Source organism: Vipera ursinii (assembly GCF_947247035.1).
Source record: "Vipera ursinii genome assembly, chromosome: 6".
NCBI lineage: Eukaryota > Metazoa > Chordata > Lepidosauria > Squamata > Viperidae > Vipera > Vipera ursinii.
The window spans coordinates 23138858-23155093 of record NC_139515.1 but is presented as its reverse complement, the minus strand read 5'-3'; the positions used below and the strand labels follow the sequence as shown (position 1 = coordinate 23155093).

At 41.0% G+C, this 16236-nt stretch overlaps 1 protein-coding gene across 5 annotated transcripts in view; it reads right to left on the bottom strand.

Annotated features, from left to right (window-relative positions):
- FAM3C (FAM3 metabolism regulating signaling molecule C) overlaps positions 1-14689 on the bottom strand; it is a 43473-nt gene extending 28784 nt beyond the window's left edge. Inside the window, exons 1-3 of one of the 5 annotated variants that reach the window (XM_083366674.1) lie at positions 14465-14483; positions 9801-9888; positions 9188-9240 (exon numbers count right to left, since the gene is read on the bottom strand). The gene's annotated coding sequence lies outside the window, so the exon portion shown is untranslated. Of the gene's footprint in view, positions 1-9187; positions 9241-9800; positions 9889-10744; positions 10760-14464 lie in introns of those variants that run through there. The other 4 variants (XM_083366673.1, XM_083366675.1, XM_083366672.1 and 1 more) reach the window with 4 other exon arrangements.
- Positions 14690-16236: the final 1547 nt, after the last annotated feature.

Below are 16236 nucleotides of genomic sequence, written 5' to 3'. Positions count from 1 at the left end.
TAGTCTCTAAAATGTAATGATAATAGCAATAATATAATCTTTGTACCCAAAATACACAAGGAAAATAAAGGACAGACACTTCAAGCGTTAGCTAGACCTTTTAGTTTTGATATATGTTTTCATCCCATAAACCTACTTTTTTATTTTTTGTGATATTATGGAACATTAAAAATACAAACTACAGGTAGTCCTTAAGACTTTTCATTTAGCAACTATTTGAAGATAAAACAACACTGAAAAAGTGACTTACAACCAGTCCTTGCGCTTACAACCATCGCACCATACTCAATGTGATCCAAATTTGGCAACTGGCAAATATTTATGATGGCTGCAGTGCCCTGGAGTCACTGATCACCACTTGAGACCTGCCCGGCCAGCTACTGACAGACAAATCAATTGGGAAGATGAATGCACTTAATGACCATGTGATTCACTTAACAACTGCAGAATGTGCTTAACAACCGTGGCAGAAAAGGTCAAAAAATTGGGCATAGTTCACTTAATAACCACCTTACTTAGTAACAGAAACTCTGGTCCCACTTGTGGTTGTAAAGTTGAGGAACACTTAAACAGGATACATAACATATGACATTTATCAACATAACTACAATATTTTATTTCTATCTTAGTGGAATCATGAATATGCACTATGTATTTCTCTACATCAGGGGTGTCAAACTCAATTTCATTGAGGGCCGCATCAGCATTGCGGTTGCCCTCAGGGGGCCGGATGGGTGTGGCCTGGGTGGGCGTGGCCTACTGGGTGGGCATGGCTAGAGTGCGTATGGCCTACTGGGTGGGCGTGGCCAGCTCTACATCGTTCGCATCAAGGGTGCCTATGGGGGCCTGGGCAGGAGTGGGACAGATCTGAGGGTCTCTGGCAGAAGGAGGGTCTCTGGGCCAGGGCCAAGGCAGTGGGGGCCGTTCCCTCACTGTTTCCAGGATGGCTTCGTGGGCCACATGAAACCACTTCGCGGGCCGGATCCGGCCCCCGGGCCTTGTGTTTGACATGTCTGCTCTACATCATTCAATTGCAAACTGATGCACATGGTATAAATTAAGAAACAGCAAGTGTACTATGTTCATTTGCACACAATCAGCTACTATTTTACTCTGAAAGAATGATACCGCAGTTTCCGGCGTATAAGACTACTTTTTAACCCATGAAAATCTTCTCAAAAGTCAGGGGTCGTCTTATACGCCGGGTGCTGAAAATTTAGGGACAGGGCTGGCTGGAAAACCTGGAGCGGATCTCCCATTTAGTCTGCGCAGGGAAAGCAGGACCAATTGGAGAAGAAGCTGCAGTCTGTGATTTTTTACAGGCTGGGGTCTGGGCATCTTTCCTTCTAAAGTTGAAGAGCAGCTGTAGTATATCCCAACTTGAAAGGCAGGTGGGGAAGGCAGCAGCCAGAGCAGCGGCTTAGCTCTAAGGACACATTTGACTCAGGAACTGGGCGGGCTGGCTAGAAAACCTGGAGCGGATCTCCCATTTGGTCTTTTTTTTAAAAAATCCCATTTATATCCTGCCCTTCTCCGAAGACTCAGGGTGGCTTACAATTTAAAGCACAAATCAATGTGCTTAGCAATAGCCTTCATTCTGTGTATATGCCTGTTTATTAGGGCTTTCACCCCCCCCCAAGCAGCATTATTACAAAGTCAGCTTATTGCCCCCAACAATCTGGGTCCTCATTTTACCTACCTTGGAAGGATGGAAAGCTGAGTCAACCTTGAGCCTGGTGGGATGTGAACCTGCACTAATTGCAGGCAGCTGGTGTTATTTAAGGCTCTGCGCAGGGACAGCTTTAGAGTGAATTAGGAAAAGTGAAAAAGTGAATTAGGAAAATAGGGAACGGTTGCTGGAATTGGGTATGTGTAGCTTAACGAAGAGAAGGGTGAGGGGTGACATGATAGCAGTGATCCAATATCTCAGGGGCTGCCACAAAACAGAGGGAGCCAAGCTATTCTCCAAAGCACCTGAAAGCAGGACAAGAAGCAATGGATGGAAACTAGTCAAGGAGAGAAGCAACCTAGAACTAAGGAGAAACTTCCTGACAGTTAGAACAATTAACCAGTGGAACAACCTGCCTCCAGAAGTGGTGAATGCTCCAACACTGGAAGTTTTTAAGAAGAGACTGGACAGCCATTTGTCTGAAATGGTATAGGGTTTCCTGCCTTAGCAGGGGGTTGGACTAGATGACCTCCAAGGTCACCTCCAACTACTTCTTTATTATTATTATTATTATTATTATTATTATTATTATTATTATTATTATATTATTATTATTATTATTATTGTTGTTGTTTAATCCACTTGCACTGTTTTATGTTTACATGTTTGATGACAAACAGCCTTATGTTTATAAGTGACAGTTTTCCTACTAAGCACCTGCATGTCATAAGCATTTGAATTAAAATTACCATATTAAAATCAAATCTGATGTTTTTTAATTTTTATTTGGTGTGCGTTGGAAGAGGGGTAGTCTTATACGGTGAGTATAGCCCAAACCCTATAATTTAACAGGAAATGTAGGGGGTCGTCTTATACGCCCAGTCGTCTTATACACCAGAAAATACGGTAATTATATTATCCAAGAAATCAAAAAAATGCAAAGGACCGTATAATTAGTTTGCAAGCTAAAACTCTTTAATCAGCTTTCAGTTCTCAAAGATTTTCCAAAAACAACTGAAAAAATGTCTCATGGTATCCTTAATAAAAAAAAACTAAAATGGGGACACAATATGCCACTGAATGTTCACAAGCTTTGATTCATTATTTATACAATGCAATAATTGTTTTATCAGTTAGAGGAAAAGCTAAGCTGTTTATTTTAATATTTCCTAAGTCAAGACATATAAAGTTCGAAGTAGAACATGCAAAGTAGAAGACGCTAATAATAGTAACTTGGCGCTAAACGAAAGTAAATACTGATAAAAATGGGAATGGATTGTTGGGAACAAAGAAAAATTAGTGGTAAGGATTATTTTCTCGCTACTCAAAGCAAAACATAGCATTAAAAGCCAGAATCCATTCATATACATTTGAAATACAGCAAACCTCAAAAGCCAAACATTCTGAACCAACTTGGAATAATTCTTGTTGCAAATATATGTTATAACCCAGAATTGGTTTTAGATAAACCATTTCTTTGCCAATGCACTGATTTCCAAAACTGAGCACGTGAAGTTCTAACAGTTTCCCTTCTTCCTAATAATTTAGTATTTTTATTTTCTTTAACCACATTACTTGGGAATAAAACTGTTACAGATTTAATTTCATTTTTTCTTTCCTCTTACTATTGTCATGAATATGCTTGGAGAGAGGTGCCTGGATTATTTAATATTGGCTAAATTAAAAATAAGTAAAATATTGGGAATTTTATACACCAGATTCCACATATTGTACTCAAATTAATCATGAATTTATCTAATCTTTTCAAGATATTCTGCATATAATCTAATACAAATATGGAGATTGGCAACATTTAATCTATGCTTGTATTACATGAAAACCCTTATTTAAAACTTCCATTTTTAAATATTTCAAGTATATAAATCAATCTAAGAACATGTAAAATCCACACAGCTTCGGTATTGGCAATCATTTTTTTGTTAGGCTTGTATCATATCTTTAGCAAATATTTATTCTAAGTATTTATTATATAATGCAATAATGCTTGGAACGTAATACATCCAATGCTTTCCTTTGAACTTTCATCCTGAACTTTCTGCTATAAAATGCACAGCAGAGGCCTTTAGTACTTTGACCTACCTACAGCAGTTCTGAACTGCAAACACACCTGTAGGTTTTTGCAGAATCCTCATCCCTGATTGAACCAACTTCCTTTTAGCTATGGGTGCCACCAAGAGAGCCAAGATGGATACACACAACACAGCACAAACCCATTCATAATAAACCAGAATTCATAACATCATACATGAATGTAGTTACTCTAATTCTAGATTCTTTCTCCACTGATGTTTCACAAGTGTCTTGGGTTGTTAAAAAAAATCAAAAGAAAAGAAAGAAATATCTCTTTTAAACTGATCATCACTGTAATTGGCCACAATAGACTGATGGTAGATAAGACAGGATTCCCATGAACCCTAACCCTCTATCACAGGGGTGTCAAACTCAATTTCATTGAGGGCCGCATCAACATTGCGGTAACCCTTAGGGAGCCGGGTGGGTATGGCCAGGGTGGGCGTGGCCTACTGGGTGGGCGTGGCTAGAGTGCGTATGGCCTAGTGGGTGGGCGTGGCCAGCTCTACATCGTTCGCATCAAGGGTGCCTATGGGGGGCCTGGGCAGGAGTGGGGACAGATCTGAGGGTCTCTGGCAGGAGGAGGGTCTCTGGGCCAGGGCCAAGGCAGTGGGGGCCGTTCCCTCACTCTTTCCAGGATGGCTTCGCGGGCCACATGAAACCACTTCACGGGCTGGATCCGGCCCCCGGGCCTTGTGTTTGACATGTCTGCTCTATCATTTCAGACAAATCAATGTCCAATCTCTTCTTTAAAACATCCAGCATTGGAGCACTCATAACTTCTAGAGGTGTTCCACTGATTGTTTTGTCAGGAAATTTCTTCTTAGTTCTTGTCAGAATCCATTTATATAACATTTCATAAATGTATGGTTAGAATATTGTGCTTATTCTCGGGATTCTGCCATCTCTGCGAGGGGGGGAGAGGATGGTTATTCAGATTGCAGTAGGCTGTTTTCAAAGACCAGGAAAGCTTTTGATCTGGGGGGAACAGGGGGAGAGAGAGAGATCTGGGTTGCATCTCCATTTGGAACTGAAAGGAACAAAGCAATAAGAATAAACATAAGGAGACTGACACCTAAGTAAATGATGTGATCCTGACCAAATGGATTTGAGGGGAGGGGGTTGAAACGGGAATGCTTTATATAGTATTGAAATGTAACTCAATGTCAGATCCTGTCTTGTATTGCCACAACCGATCTCATCCTAGTAAACTTTTCCTTTTGGACAAACTTGGATCCAGGAGTTCTTATTTCCTAAGATGTGAATTGGGGTGGGTCCTGAAAGTTCTAGGTTGGTTCTGTCCTTAACTAGTTTCTATCCATTGCTTCTTGTTTTGCCTTAGGTGCTTTGGAAAATAAGAGTGGAGACAAACCCTCATGAAGTTGTTTCTAACATCTTAAGGCAAACAGATTTTTCCCTAGGATAAATGTTGACAGAAGTGATGTGGCTACATTAAGCTAATCAATTTATATGTGATCAGATTTGCTTTATCTGGCTAAGTAGTACAAACCCATCCATGAGTAACTAACAATGCAGAAAGGTCACCACTCTGTTTTAAAAGTTCTTAGTGTTGTGCATAATGTAGCCATTGTCTGAACTAGCTGAACTACAAATACAAGAATAAACCACAAGGTTGCACAAATAAATGTCTGACAAGTGAAATTGGTACATTGGTATGTACAGAAAGCACAGAAGCTCAAGACTTACTCCATACTGAACCAAATGTAAGTGAATATTTTCTAGGAGTCTTATGAATTATGGTAGACTGTGAAGTGAACATCTGGTTAAAGTCAGAATTTAAAATAGGGTAAGCCATTACTGAAAATAAAATAGCTCATTTTCTGTATTTTATGAATTGCATAAAAACACAAATATATACAGGCAATGATAACTGCCATCCTTAAAAAGTATCTGTAGCTACAATATTTAAGATGTTGAAGTTTAAAGAATACAATATGTCAGAAGAAATATATATTTAGCAGCGGATGTAATAACAGTTACATCATAAGACTTGGCCTTTCCCATAGGAAAAAATGTCTTAATTGCTGGTGCAGGTGGAAGGAAGTATGCATACAATATGTATGGCATGAACAACAGAAATACCCCTTAATTGATCAAAACAAGGATGCACAGTGAAGCTTTTGCAGCCCATCAGAGAATTAACAAGTCAGGTTTCAGTTTCTGGAACCATTAGTTTGCACAGGAAATTACAATGTGCTTGAAACATTCAACATAGTATATTCTTTTCAAAATCATGCTTGATAACTATACCTACTTCTTGGTACAGTAATTAAAAGGTCAGTAACAGTGCACCAGAGAACAAGTACTATGGAAATGTGACTGAATTTATAAAGCTTGAAAGTTCAAACACTACTGGATTAATATAAATCAATTTCTACCACTGACCCATGTCCCATTATTATACTGAACAGCCATGATAATTTTTAGGTCATGGTCTCCCTCTATTTCACTTGATGTCATTAAGCTGTTCTTAAAACATCAGGACATGTTCATTACCACTTACATGTTTTGTAAAATCCAACTTAACCTTTCTTTTCTTCCATTCAATTGTGCCTGATTCTCAGAGACTGCCAGGAGAAGTTCATATAGTTTTCTTGTCAAGTTTTTCAGAAGTGGTTTGCCATTGCCTCCTTCCTAAGAGAAAGTGACTGGTCCAAGGTCACGCAGCTGGCTTTGTGTCTACACAAGACTGGATTCAGTCTCCCAATTTCTAGTCTGAGGCCTTAACCACTACACCAAACTGGCTGTCTTAACATAACTACTAACATAGAATGGTATGTTGAATAAAACCATATATTTAATTTCTATTGTGTTCCTGAATAACTCAAGATATGCCAAGAAAGCATCTATATGCAGGACATTAACATAATAGCAGTCTCCTGTTCATGGTTGTCTATCCTCTGGCACTGAGAGGCATGACAACTTTAATTATGGTGTAAATGTACAATCATCACAATTATTACCATCCAATATTAACTTTCTCTCTCATATTATTATAGATCTGAAATTCTGAAAGATAGAATGAGGTAGAAAGGCAGTTCATATTTATGATTAAATGAAGAGTGAACCATTTGTCTGAAATGGTATAGAGTTTCCTGTCTGAGCAGGGAGTTGGACTAGATGACCTCCAAGGTCCCTTCTAACTTTATTATTATGTCTGAAGCAAAGCATGAATGCTCACAATCTATCTTTCTAGATGCAGTTTCTATAATTCTTCTGAAAAGGGAACGTTATTCACACAAATGTGCTGTGTCAAACACCCATCTTGAATGCTTTGTGAGGCGAAACTGAACATGTTCCTTGAACGCAGATTTATCATGCAATCAGAGTCACTTAGTTTTTCCACGTGGGAAAGGAGACCTAACTTTTGAGACTCTTCACCCATGTTGTATCTACTCTGGATTCAGTTTCCCCTTGAACAACCTTTGGAGCCTGATCTCATGAAGCTGAAAATCCTTCTGTTTCCATACTGTACTGAAGCACCCAACATAAGATTTAATTATGATAAGTGTTTACATGTTTAACTGATATATAAATGGCTGTACATTGATAACAATTTGTTTGCATTATAATTGTTTGCTTGTACCAAGCACATGCCAGTAAAAACTATTACTACTGCTGCTTGCATATTAAAAGTCATAAAAAATTTAAGAATGGGTTCAATTAAATAAGTGTTTAGTCAGTGAAAATTTGCATATTGCTGCTTCCTAAATCTTTCTCTGGAAACTTTACAACTGCAAAGTCATACACTATATATATAGCTTACAAAGGTCAATGTGGTGCATGATGCTGGTCTAGCAATGGAGACATCCATGGTCTAGTCCATCCTGAGGCACAGAAGCCAACTGGGCTACTACGTCCTTCTCTGCCCACACTGGAGTCAGGATCTGCAGCATGGTGCCTGATAATGCCACATGCCCCCCCCCCCCCGCATCACACATGAATAGCTTTAAGAACTAGAGTAGCATTAAACAAAGCAAGTGCTAAGAACAACATATACACAACTTGTGATACTCCAAAATTGTCTGCATTTTGAGCACATTATATAATGTATATAAAACTGCATTTTACATGCTTTTATCAACTGCAAGACAAAAAATGTCCATATGTAGGCTTGTCATTATTATAATTATCGTTAGTGAGTACTTTATCAAAGGACATAGGTTGTCATCAGTAATGGTCATTTTCTATCTGGCCACTCTGACTTACATCTCTAAGAGTAATATGTTAAAAGAGCTCTTTTCCATACAATCTGAGAGGGATATGAAACTGCACTCATATTTTATCAATAAATAATTCCAAAAAAACACTTCGAGCTTCACACATTTAGTTCTTCTAAATGCTGAGGATCTGAATCTTGAAATTAAATGCAATTTTGGAAGTGACGTTTAAAATGAAAGGATCATTGGAAGAAAAAAAGTAACAAAGTAACAAAGCTCTATACAAAGGACTGTTGTTACGCTATAAATTGGTGGTAGATTGGGTCAATATGATACTTTTGATCTACTAGGATCTGTAAAAAAGAGCTAATGACAAATGGCATATAGGCAGATGTGGTTGTATTGTATCAGTATGTGTTCTTTTTAAGCTGAAACAACATAAGGGTTTAAATCTTCAAATATTCTTAAAACTTCCTATTACTCACTCTAATGATTATGGCTTTATTCAGACATAGAAGCAATTATGAGAACAACCACCACTGGTCAAGCAACATTCTTCAATCTGATGTCTTCCAGGTATTTTAAATTGTATTTCCCCATATCCCTAATCACTGTCTATGCTGATATTCTTCAATTAAGCAATGCTTCCTTTTTTCACTACTTCAACTCAAGATCATGTGCAATCATGTGCTAATCAATATTATAGCAATCAAAATTACTTTTAAAAAGCACCTTCTTCAAAGAAATCCTTGTAGTCAAGACTTGAATATACCCATCCAAACTGCATGGTGGCTACTCTCAAAAATGTTATTGGAAACATGGAAAAATTATGTACAAATTAAACAATTATTCTACTCAATGTATTTCCTTCTACTAGCAAGGAAGGAAACTACATGAAATGTTCAAGGTGTTTGATGTACAAATCTGCTTCATTCTCCTTTGGTCCAAATACTGTCACATAACCTTCTGTCTCAAATGTCAAGAAGCTTGAGTGAAAGAAGGGAAATTATTAAGTTGCTTGTTGCTTAAGTGCCAAATATGAATTTACATGCCTGCAACCATATAATTGTTCATAGGTCCAGTGCAGAACAAGAGCTAAACACTTCCTATACAGGGGTACATGTTTAATTTCACAACAGGAATGACAAAAGAGTATCTACAGAATAAGGAATACAAAGAATCATGGCCATCACATTACACTTTATAATAGTTCCAAGACACAAAAAGATCCATGCAAAATACTCACTGTAGATTAGTATAAAGATTCTGAATCAATACTTTTGCAATTGTTTCAGTGACCTAATATTAAGATACATAAATTACAAAAATAAGAATTTTATACGGATAAAAAAGGAAACTTCATGAAAAATAAATGTCAACTGACAAATTGTTTTTATTAAAAAGCTGACATTTTAATCAAGCCTGAAACATGAAAAGAGTAGCCCTCTCAGCAAAAAAAAAAGCAGTGGGAGCATCTCTGAAAAATTATAAAATGCTAATGCATTGCCATGGTGCAAAATATATATCTTTTTCAAACTGCCAAATGTAAAATAAATGGAATTCAAGTAGGCCATGCCATTTTTTCCAGGTGTTATAATTTGAAAACAAGAGAGGAACTGGTTTTCCTTCAATATATATACCTCATTAAGTTGGAGGCACCTGAAAGACCAGAGACTTCATTAAAAAGGTAGAGACACATTTAAAAGAAGTAATTTGAAGAAATAAATGATTGGGATGATGAGGGAATTTAAAATAACAAAGCTCCATAACTTGCAATTATATTTGCTCCATCAGTGTGGATAGGGTAAGTGTATTCCTTCCCTTAAATAATGCCATTTTGTAGGTCCTCGGAAGCATACCTTTTCTGTTGCAGTCCCTGCCTTATAGAACATCTTCTCTCCCCTGTGATCTGACAGGCCCCATCCCTTCCATCCATCAGGAGAGTATCTAAAATTCAGATATGTACTTCAATGAACAGTGTGTTCATTATGCAGGAGGTATTTTGGGTGCAGTTTGCAATGAAGAGAGATGGTACTATAAAAAACAAGAGGAAATCACATTGCTCCTTTTTGGTGCCATGCACCAAAATTTAAAGGGCCACAAAAGGAGGTTATAAAGCTGGAAGTTAGGCCAGGCCACTATCAAATTCCTACATAACCATGTAAAAAGGCTTGCCAATTACTCATGGTTTAGGAATCTGTCATCCAGCTAATCTTGCCCTGTGACCTTAACAGGTGTATAAATTTTAATAGCTGTAGACAAAGCATTAGCAATATATGCAGAATTGCCCAACAGACATATTTCTCAAAGGAACAGACATTCTCCCCCACCCCAGTAACGAAACACTTCAAATACTTGTGGCAGAAGAGAAGAAAGGGGCAGGACAAATATATATGGCTGGCACAGCCTAAGAAAATAAAAGAAATAAAACGGTGGAATATATACTTCCCCAACCTTGTGACCTTTAGCAAGGTTGCAGTTAAGTGTCAAGTGTCAAGTTCCACCTTTTAGGCTGGAAAAAAATTCTGCCTGGCAGCAAGAGCAGCCACCATTAGTCAGCATTAAGAATAAAGGTTAGATAAACCAAGGCCTAACTTGTTATAAGGCAGTCTTTATGGTTTTGGGAGTATCAGATGGCCTACTTCAACCGGAGGTGAAGTTTGGTGAAGGATAAGAAAGAAACAAGACAATAATGGGGAAAAGTGAGATACACAAAATCAACAAAATGGAGATTGATAGACTCCCTAAGTTGTGTTTATTAGAGCAGATAAAATCACAATTACAAACCTCTTGGATTACTAACCTGACAAATTCTGTCAGTTTCTTCTGCAACAGGAGAACAAGTTAAAAAAGAGCTGCTCAAAGAATCATGGACACAGAAGCACAAAATGATATAGCCACTGTTAATAAGGCTGGTAACTTGAAATAGTTGAGTAAATATAAACATACTTTTCAAACAGACAGCTATTTAAAGTTGTAATTGACAAAACATCTTAGGGAGATATTTGCGTGAGTGAGATTCAAACAGCTTGATACAATTGTCAAATATGGGAGGTTGGACATATCTGCATTTAGAGAGTGGTAGAAGACTTGGCTCACATATTATTTGACTGTTGTTTGTATAAGAGGGTGAGAGACAGGTACATCTTAAGCAAAATGGTTTGGCTGAGATCGACATATGTGGGACTGATTGGGGTAGATTGTATGGGTGATACTGAAATATAATTTTCTTATTTTAATGATCTATATATTAAATTATTTCACTCCAATTTCATTTTAAATTATTGTTTTTATAGAATTTTATTAATAATTTGTGTTTTGAACTCTATATTTTATATGACCTATGCTAACCAATAAACTAATCTGAAAAAAGTGAGATACCAAAGTTACACTGTACAGTAATCCTTAGCTTACAACCATGTGTTTAGCAACCCACAGCTGCAATGGCACTGAAAAAAGTGACTTACAATCACTCTCACATGACTTCCACAGCCTCTCACACAGTCATGTGATCAAAATTTGAGTGCTTGGCAACTGGCATGTATTTATGACAGCTCAAGCATCCCAGAGTCATGTGATCACTGTCTGTGAATTTTACAACTTGCATCCTACAAGCAAAGTCAATGGGGGAAGCCAATTTGCTTAACGACTGCATGATTCTCTTAGCAACTGCAATGTTTTGCTTAACAACTGTAGCAAGAAAGGTCATAAAATCAGGTGCGATTCACTTAACCACCTTGTTTAACAGTGTAAAATTCTGTAAATTGAAAATTATCACTAATAATATTACATTGGCAATAAGTTGCATGACCCTTTGTGCTGTGCCTAAAACAGAGGGAATTTTTACAATTATATTACTTCAGCTTTCTTTAGCTTCACAGACCTGTGAAGGTCATAAATATGAGGACTGGTCACAAAATGACTTCATCACCACAAGGATTACCCATACAGAAAATTAAAAATTCACTTTCATGAATCAAAGAGCAGTAGGAGCAAAAAGATAATTAGATCATGCTAATCTGTCTGGGTATGAAACAACTCTAATCTTGTGACAGCATATATTATACTCTTTCAGTGCCTGGGAAACAAGGTAAGTTTTTAAAAATCTACCCTATCAAGTGCCTGGCAAAAAAAGATGAATGTCATTTTACAGGAGAAATGTCAGTGCTCAAAATGGCTAGAAACACAGCATCCTTCCCGCTAAAATTCCAAATTTCTCATTCCAGATGGACAAGAGCAAGACGAGGCTACTTCCTGGCTGAGGAAATGCCCTCCACACCCCCTCAGATGCACCCTGCATGCCACTTCATGCGTCTTGCTGCAAAACCTGAAGTGAATGCCCTGAGAAACTTGTACTTTCCTTTAACTACACTGTACAGTAGAGCATGAAGCAGGCCAGGGACACACACCGTTAAACACAAGTATGCGCTTATAGCAGCTAGGAAAGATTTCCCATTTGACATTAAGAGTACTACTCTATTGCAGAGACAGAGATTTGTTTAAGGCTGAAGGGTAAAACGCGCTACCCGGTCGGTTTCAACCCGAGTCAGTGGCGTAGCGTGGGGGGTGCAGGGGGGGGCCCGGCCGCACCGGGTGCAACATCTGGGGGGGGTGCGCTCGGCGACGAATTCCTAATTTGCATTTAGAGGTGCAGATTGGCACACGCAACTTTCCTTTTCAATCTGGATCCTAGTTTTTGGTCTTGGGGCTTTGCATGAAGGGTGATGGTCCTTTGCTGTTCCCGCTTGGAGCACTTTAGCATTGCTCGGCGGCGCCCCAGTCGCCCCCTCCCCGCAGCGCTTCAGCGGAGGAGTTAAGCACAGAGTTTTTGCGCCTAGAGAGGAGAAAGGGGGGCTGGGAATCCAGCTTCCTGCCCCTCCATCTCCCCTTCCTGGTCTCTTGACGCCTCTTACGCCAGGGCTGCGGAGGTTCCCCTGGCGGGGGAGGGGCGCCAGGTGGGCAAGGACGCCGCGAGAGGGGGAGGGAATAGGAGGGGCGGGAAGGGGAGGAGGGATTCCTGGGAGAGCCAGGTGGGTTTCCCCCAGTTGCGCCCCCTCCCCTTCCGAGTCTCCGCCTTTCCTCGCGAGTTTTTCTGCTCCGTGGGAAGCGCTGCGCCTTCGCTTCTCCTCCTCCTGGGTTGCGGCTTCCACGAACGGCTCTCCGATCCCCTTCAGATCCTTCCCCCAAGACCCCCTCCTGCCCCGCAGCCCCACCTCTTGGCGCAGCCCGGCTCCCCGCCTGGGAGATCCTGGTGTTTCCCGGAAGGTTGGGGACCCCTGTTCCCATGTTCGGAGGAAATAAAATAATTTTAGGTCAAGTGACAGGTCTGGGAGCTCTAATTGCCTCCACTTCTCTGAGATCGTTCTCAAAACAACTCAAATGCAACTGATTGATGTTGAAAGGACAGTGGGAGATCCAGGGAAGAAAGGAGGAATTTGTTTTATGACTTTTACAAGCAAAATGTTAGAACTGGATTTCCCACTTCTGTACCCACATGGCTTTTCAGTACCGTATTCTCTTGGAGGAAAAAATAAACCCAGGAGTTTCTCTTGTTGACTATCAGAGTGGGGCAGTTGACAGATACAGAAATGAGCAGGCACTGTGTAACTTACTGTAAATAAGAAGCTGTTTGAGGCTTTATAGAAGTAAAATAGAATATAGATTATTAACAAAGTGCTTTGACATTTTAACTTTGCTGTTGGTTCACCTGTTAACTACTTTGCCTCTCTATCTACCAAGTAGATTAAGGTCAAATTGGTTGTAAATAGAAGTAGAACTTCATAAATTTTGGGCCTACTTCGTAAGGGAAGGAAAGTAATATTGCTCCAATATATTTATGAATATTCAAGTGGAGGGGAATAATATATGTAAATCTGGTTTTGTCTTATTGATGCACATATTTTCCTTCTATTTGAATGTTCTGTATATCCTCCGCTGCGCCGCCCGCCTCCTGGCACGGCCTCGGGTCCCGGCGCTTCTGCCGCACGTGAGGGAGGGGATGCCGGACCTTCCCCCTTTTCCCGGGGGAGGCGTGGGTGGGGGGTGCGGCGGACGCCGAGGATGCGGGGCTCCCTGCGGCAGACTCGAGTGCTAAAATCCACGGGTTAGGGGGCGCAAATTACTTGCCTTGCCCCGGGTGCTGACAACCCACGCTACGCCACTGACCCGAGTACCTGACTGAATGCAACCCCAGAGGCAGCCTGAGAGATTCGCATTGTTTTTCTGAGCCGTGCAATGTCCTTCACCGGGGGTTTTACCGGAGACCGAGAGAAAGGCAGTGGGACTCGGGTCCAGGGACCGGAAACTAAGCGACAGCTTAGAGAAACGGCGCAAGGAGAGAAGGAAAAGGTGCTGGTGCAAATACGTGGGAACGGTCATAGGCGCCCAAGACAGGGGTGACACAGCTGGGGGCAAAGAAGGGGACGGAGAGGAAACGGCTTGCTTGCAAGAGCAACGAAGGGAAGGGACCGCCGCGGAGCAGAGCCAGAGGCAAGGCTCGCTCGCGCAATCCCGGGCGCCTTACCTGCGATCTCGGGCAACCCAGCGCAGCGAGTGCTTCGTCGTCAGCCTTCTTCCCTTTTTTTTTTTTTTCCCCGCCCCGTCGGCGCCTGCGCTTTAGAGACTCCCCGGCCGAACCCACGCGGCGGCCGAGCAGGAAGCGTCAGAAAAAAAGCCAACGGGATCCCGCGTACTCCGGGCAGCTCCCTCTGCTGCTGCTGCTGCTGCTGGTCCCCAAGTCCAGGCCGGGAAAGTGCGCCGCCCTCTAGCGCTGGAGGACCGGGAACCCCAGCTGAGCTCCAGGAAGGAGGTCCTGTAATTTTTGTGAATTGGGTGGGGTGGGGTGGGAGTGGAACTCGTGCCGAAGTTCGCCTTCTTTGCCCCGAGTGAAATATTGCGAAGGGGCAAAAAAAAAAAAACACCAGCTTGTGGGCGTGTGCTGAAGGCTGGGTTGACAAGCAGGAAGGAGAAGTCTGGAGCTGCGGTTGCTAACTTAACCGGCCGAGCTATTCTGTCACAACGATTAGGAATTTGCAACGCGTAAGCAGCTCGTTTCCTTAATTAATTTTCCTTAATTACGCCCCGCCGAAGGCCCTGGGTTTTGTGTGCTTAACCATTCATCTCGTCATAATGTGCAAACACACCGTTCAGGAACGAAGGCTGCCTCATGCTGCTTGGTGACGATGTCAGCGTTGGATGTGTCCCCTGAGTATCTATTTGCGGAGGCTGCGTATCGCTGGAGATAAGTTTCGAGGAACTTTCAGTGCAAAAGAACCTATGTGGCTCAGAGTTAAGCTTGCTGCTCTCTGAGCTGGGTTGCTTGCAGACAGTTCATTACCCGACTAGATGGCTTCGCCAGGGCAACCGAATGTCAGGAAGCAACACCCCCCCACACACACCTCGTCCAGATGATGTTACTTAGTCGGCTAGTCAAAAGTCTGCAAGCAAACGACCAAGCTCGGAGAGCAGCGAGGACTCCGCAGTTCAGCCACGTGTTGACTTTTTACGCGGAGCTTCACAGTAGGGGAAATCAGTAGCCTTGCGCAGAATAAACTCAATTGTTCACAAGTGAGATGAGAGACCTCAATTGCCGCCCCATAGGCGGGCGGGGGGGGTGTGTGTGGGTGGAGAGGATGCTTAATCCAAATATTCATTTAGTCAAATGGAGGAGGAACGTGGACCTCTAATCGAATTTGAAAGACATTTCCATTTTTTTTCTACAAAAGTCATAAATAAGTACTGGATTTTGTAAGCTGCCAAGAATCCACTGGAATGAGTGGCTATATTAAATTTAATAAAATAATAATGTATAACAGTATTAGCAAAGTTTGAGGCAGGCCATAAAGAAAGATACAAAAGAATACATCAAAATGCTGCATGTCATAAAAGTGAGGCAGGACATGAAAATGAGGCATGAAGATAATGCTTGTATTAGTTAGAAGAGGAACAAGGAGATGGAGAAATGTCAAACCACAAGTTGAGCTATAGGTCACTCCTCGTAGGCCAGCACAGAGTTTAGTTACAGCTTACCACATATGTCTGGCTTGTAGCTAACCACAAATTGTGCCAGGAACTGAGTTTAAGCAAGACACCTGTGATTTTTGCTAACAACAAGGTTGCAAGATATTTAGCTAAATTCAGAATAGCAACAAGGGGGAGTTGGGGGCTGTAATTCATGTAACCAATCAGAGCTCATAAGTTACATTTCCGTGTTTTGCTACTTTTGAAGACTATATATGTACTTGCTTTTTCCTGAAAATGTGTTCAGACATTGACATTGCTTTTTGTTCTTTTGCA